Genomic DNA, 5,762 nt, shown 5'->3' with positions numbered 1-5,762 from the left:
TATTTTTATTTATTTATTTGAGAGAGAGCATAAACTGGGAGGAGTGGGAGAAGCAGGCTCCCCACTGAGCAGGGAGCCCAACACAGGGCTCAATCCCAGGACCCCTGGATCATGACCTGAGCTGAAAACAGATGCTTAACCAACGGAGCCACCCAGGCACCCCTGAAATAATTTACTTTAGATTATATTGCAGTACTATGATTGCTTTAGCTTTGGCCAATTGCTCAGACTTTGGCCATTGGGAGCTCCTTCAGCTTGGCTCTTATGACCCTTTGACATGTCCTCTTCTCTTATTTTTTGAACACTTTCTTACTTTTTGGCACAAAAAGCACAAGATATTCCAGATTCATCTTGTTTTCCTTGCCTCAGCCTTAGAATAAGCCGTTTCACTAGGAATTCTGGTTCCTTTTAAGGGAGAATGGTATTTAGGAAACAAGATTTGGTGCTGGGTGAACTTGTTTCTAGTTGGATGTTACTGCTTTTGGGCTCTTCCACAGACAGAGCCAGGAAATGTATGTATATATACTAGCTCATGTGTGCACATGTAATCATTTCTGTATCTGTGGTATGTATCTGTATCTGTAATAAGGTTGACACGAGTTCATACCGATGTCTTCAACTTTAATCCAGTATCTTTATTCTAGTTTTCCTTTCTAATCTATAACTTCCCTACGCAACATCAAGAAACCCAGCTTCCAGTGGCTTGATCCAGTCCTGCATTTACTGCTTTCCTCTGATGGAGCTGGGCTCACCCAAGGTCACTTGCTAGGTGGTTCAGAGAATGTCTAGTTCATAGGCACTTCAGCCCTCATGGCCTCCCGGGGCCCCATGTCTGGTGTTATATTCCTCAGAAAGAAATGTTATGTACTAAATGAAGTTTTGCCTCATGACTTTGGGGCTGCTGCTAAGATTCTCCACCTTGGGAGAATAATGCTGTGGTAAACATTGGCCTATCAAGTGCTTCATTTAAAATTTTAAATAGCTAATATAGTCATATGGTTCAAATACAAAAGTATAGGTACACAGTGGAAAATCTTGCTCCCACTGAGGCTTGCAGCCACCCAGTTCCCTTCTCCACTGCAATCTTTGTTATTGGTTTCTTATGTGTCCTTCCGGCGATAGATGACTTTCTTTACAACACAAATGACAATTACTATCCTATATGCACTGTTCTGCACCTGCTTTTGAAATTTTGTTTTTCTCAAAGTCCTAAATTGAGAGCTATTTCATTCTTTTTTAATAGTTACACAGGATATCATTGTATGGGCATATCATACTTTATTTATTGTTGTTTAGGTGGTTTCCAATCTTGTGCTTTGGAAATGCAGCTGCAATGAATAATCTTGTACAAGTGACATTTTGTGTATATGAATACATTTGTATGATAAATTCCTAGAAGTGGACTTAGTCAACAGATATTACATGAGTAATGTGTATGTATATAACCGAATGGATATAGATAGATATCTATATATATCTCAAAATTACTCATATCTATATATGAGTAATATATTTAGTCCAATTGCCCTCCAGGGAAGTAGTTTGAATTTATGCTCCCATCAGCATGTATATGAGAGTGCCTGCCATCATAGCCTTGCCACACATTGTGTTATCAAAGTTTTTGATCTCTTCCAATCTGTTGGATGAAAAATGGTTTCTGGTAACCACAGAAAGACTTGTATAAGAATGTACATACTATGTACATAACATAACAGTAAATGTATGTACATTACATAACAGTAAAAACCACATATATCAGTTTAAAAAGGCTGTGAAAATCATGTAGCTCCCAGAAGGCCATCTTCCCCAATGTCTACCTCAGAGAGGGCTGTGGAGGAGAAGGGGCAGGGAAGTTTCTCTCAGAGGCCAGGACAAGAGGTCACAGAGGCCAATGAACAAGGAGGATCATTCTAAGAGCAGAACCAGGGATTTCTAGGTTAGCTGACCGAGGAAGACACTTTTCTGCCAATGAGAGTCTATTCTATTTATCTTCAGGGGAATATGGCACATGTGATGGACCAGTGACTGCTTTATGTTCTCCATTTCCTCTTTTCAGGTAAATGTTATTCACTTATCCTATTCCTTCCTTATCCCTGCTTATTTGGTGAATTCAATAATGTGTTTTTAGCTTATAGGTCATAAGACCTTGAGAAGGCACATTTGGGTCTAAGATCCTGGACTTGGACCCAGTAACTGGATCAGATATTTGGAAGGTGATTGGTCTTATGTATAGATTGTAGCAGACATTGTTAGATCCTTGGTAAACATTTACTCCACTTTCCTTTGGCCCTTTCTTTCTTGCTTACAGAACTCTAATTTTGTTGAAGAGGTTGGGGAAATGGGGGAGATTGCCCAACTGTAAATATGAGTCATGATGGGTTCACTTCAGTCCAGAGAACCTCAGGGAAACGTTTGGCTTTCCTAATAAATAGAACAGATACACTAGTGCAGTCCTTTCTCTCTTTCTCCACCTAGATGCAGACAAGATGCCTAGAGCGACAATAGCTACCTTGTGACAATGAAGTGATGAGTAAGGATGATGGGGCAAAACATGATGAAGAAACCTGGGTCTTTGGCCTCACTGGAGTTCTACATTAGCTCTGTAATTTAAAAAAAAAAATTATTTGACAGAAAGAGAGCACAAGCAGGGGAGCAGCAGAGGGAAAGGGAGCTTGTCTTCATCATACCATACAGACCCTCTGCTGAGCAGGGAGCCCAATGTGGGACTCGATTCCAGGACCCTGGGTTCATGACCCAAGCCAAAGGCAGATGCTTAACTGACTGAGCCACGCAGGTACCCATTCCTGTAATTTTTATTTCCAGATTTGTTTTTATATGATATAATTAAGACCTTTATTGTTTAAGCTACTATTGATATGGATATTCTCTAACTTCCAGCTGAAAGATTTCTTAATGGATACACATGGACTGCTTAAGGTCCATTCATTAGCAATAGTGGGTTTTTTTTTTTTTTTTTTTTTTTTTTACTGTCTTTCTTAGGTTCTGATCATTTCAGATAACCAACCCCTCAGATTCTTCTCCTGGTTTCCTTGATAGCCTGTTGCCCAAACCACCCTATTTCTTGTCAAGAACTGTGAAAGATTTGAGATTTTGCTTACTGGCAAGCTAATAAGTCAGCTTGTCCAGTTTCATGGATGCTGGCAGAGGACATGAGACCCCTGTGTCAGAGACAAGGACTACTACTCACTGCGATTGCAATATCCAGAATATCAATATTTACACTAATTCATAAGCCTCAATTCTCATAGGATAATGTAAAGAGATCCAGATGATATCTGCAAACATAGTGGGATACACTTCAAGAAAGGAATCCCAACTTTAAATAAAATGAATCTTTTATAATGGATATAAGCCTGCCTAACTTTTGCCCTGGAGGGAGGCATTGTTTTCATCAAACCAGGCAATAACAAATCTGCCCTGCCTTCTGCTCCTGAGGAAGACCCTATGTTTTCCAAGGCTGTTGACTGTACAAACATCCTTGAACAAATAGTCCGAATTGAGTCAGAATCTCTGCTCTAAGACATGTAAAAATATGGGAGAGCCATGAACAATTGTGTCTTGCTATCATTCTACATTCTTAGATACAAGTTGACTCTGGCTGGTGTCAGCAGCAGAATAAATTTGTTAAAATGATATAAGATACAGTCACTTTAGAGGACTAGGTATATGACAATGTCTTGTAGACTTGGAAATGCTCATATGGTATGACCAAGCAATTTTACTCCTAGAACTATATCCTCTGGGAACCTTTGTACATACACACCAGGAGATATTTACAAGAGGGTTTGTAGGAGTATTATTTATATTAGCATAAAATTAGAATAACTTACATGTCTGCTTATAGGGGGATATATAAATTGTGGTATATTCATTGAGGGAAGTTCTACAGGGTCACAGCAGTACAAATTAATGAATAATAACCATATATATTATCCTGGTAGAATTCCATAATCATAACATTGAGTGAAAAAAAGCCAGTTGCAGAAAGACATATATAGTAAGATACCATTTATATAAAGTTAATATATAAGATGATCACTCTCTAGTGCTTAGGGCTATATACATATGTAGTCAAATTTGAAAGATGCATGAGATTGCTAATACCAACTGAGAGCAGTGTCTTTTCCTCCTTGGGGAAAACCAAGTGGGATTTAACTGAATTGTCAAAGTTTTACTTTTAAGGTATTACATTTTGCTCTCTAAATTAAAATTTTATAAGAAATATATTGGTTAGTTCACTGGAGTGGTAGAGGCATACAGACGTAGGCTCAGAGGCTGCCAGGCCAAGACCGAGACCAAGGGCAGAACCCCCATATATCCCAGTACAGAGCTGGCCTGAGGAGGGCACCACTGCTGGCCTGTTGAGCACTGGGCTATCTGCTGCAGCATCAGAACCATTGGCTCTGGACACAGGCAGCCACCACTAGCCCTGTACCACTCATACTCTAGAATTTCAATCTTGTTTAGTTTTCAGACAGAATCATCTGTGGTCTTTACCTCACTTGCCCCTATTTTAAAGTCTAGAGTGAGTATACCTGATTGACAGAGCTTGGCTATATGTCCATGTTCTAGTTGCGTGGGAAGCTAAAGAGATTACCCGCTGGCACTTTCAGCCTCCACAGTGGGAGGTACACTCTGCTTCTCACTAAAATTTGTAAAGTTGAGAATTCCCCAAAAGTTGGATGAAGGTTCTTATTCTGGGTGATCCAAAAGTCAAAATGTCCATAAGAAAGCTTTAAAACAAGTGGTCAGGTAGAGTTAGTTTAAAAAAAAAAAAAGGATCCTAGGTAGAGGAAAATAGAAGAAATGAAAATATTTAAGTGGTGTTTTTCTAGAACATAAAAAATAGTAGGCTTTTATTAATTAAAATAAATTTAAAAATAGTAGGATTTTATTAATTAGCATTAATAGTCTAAATTTTGTCTGGTTATAAGGAGTACTGAAATCTCAAGTTCTCTGTTTTTTCTGTTTAGTCATCATCATCATTTTTTTTTAAAACCCAAATGATCTTCCCATTAGACAACAGTCTCTTTAAAGTCAAGGACCATTCCTTACCTTGGAGAGGCACCATGTTTGCTATGGAAAGTCCATTGGCATTCAGGTCAGATGGAATTAGCTTGAATCCTGGGTCTACTGATTAGTAAATGATAGTGGTTGTGTAAGTCACCTCCTCTCTGTGACATGGCATTCTTATGAATAAAAGGGGGATTGCACCACTTTTCTATTTGGTAAATACTATATCCAATATAGGTAGGATTAGAGAGTAGACATTCGGTAAGTGTTTCCTTCACTACCTTATGTTTAGGCCCTTTCTGTTCCTCCTCAGGTCCTTCACAGGGCTTAGGGAGCACTTGACTGGTGTTTGCGAAATGAATGAACTTAGCTTCATCACATCTATAGATGTGTTTCTAGCCTTTCCTGCTGTATTTGAGCTGATTTCTATAGCAATTTTGGTAGCTTGGTGTAGTACCTTTTTTTTCATGACAGTCTTGAGGAGATTATAACATGGAAAAAGGACTTCACTGGTGCTACTTTTTCCTCATTCACTAAACTGTTCATTTGACAAATGAAATACCAGATATATGCCAGGCTCTAGGGATGAATTACACAAATCTCACCATCATGAAATGTGGGTTATAACAGGAGAGTTGGGCTTGTGAATTGCTATTGTATAACAGTAAGAGTTAAGCAGAGACAATGAGCAGCTCTCACGGTCATCTATCCTAGGAGTTCAACAGATG

This window comes from Mustela lutreola, chromosome 1 (genome assembly GCF_030435805.1).
Source record: "Mustela lutreola isolate mMusLut2 chromosome 1, mMusLut2.pri, whole genome shotgun sequence".
Lineage (NCBI taxonomy): Eukaryota > Metazoa > Chordata > Mammalia > Carnivora > Mustelidae > Mustela > Mustela lutreola.
This window is presented reverse-complemented; position numbering follows the sequence as displayed.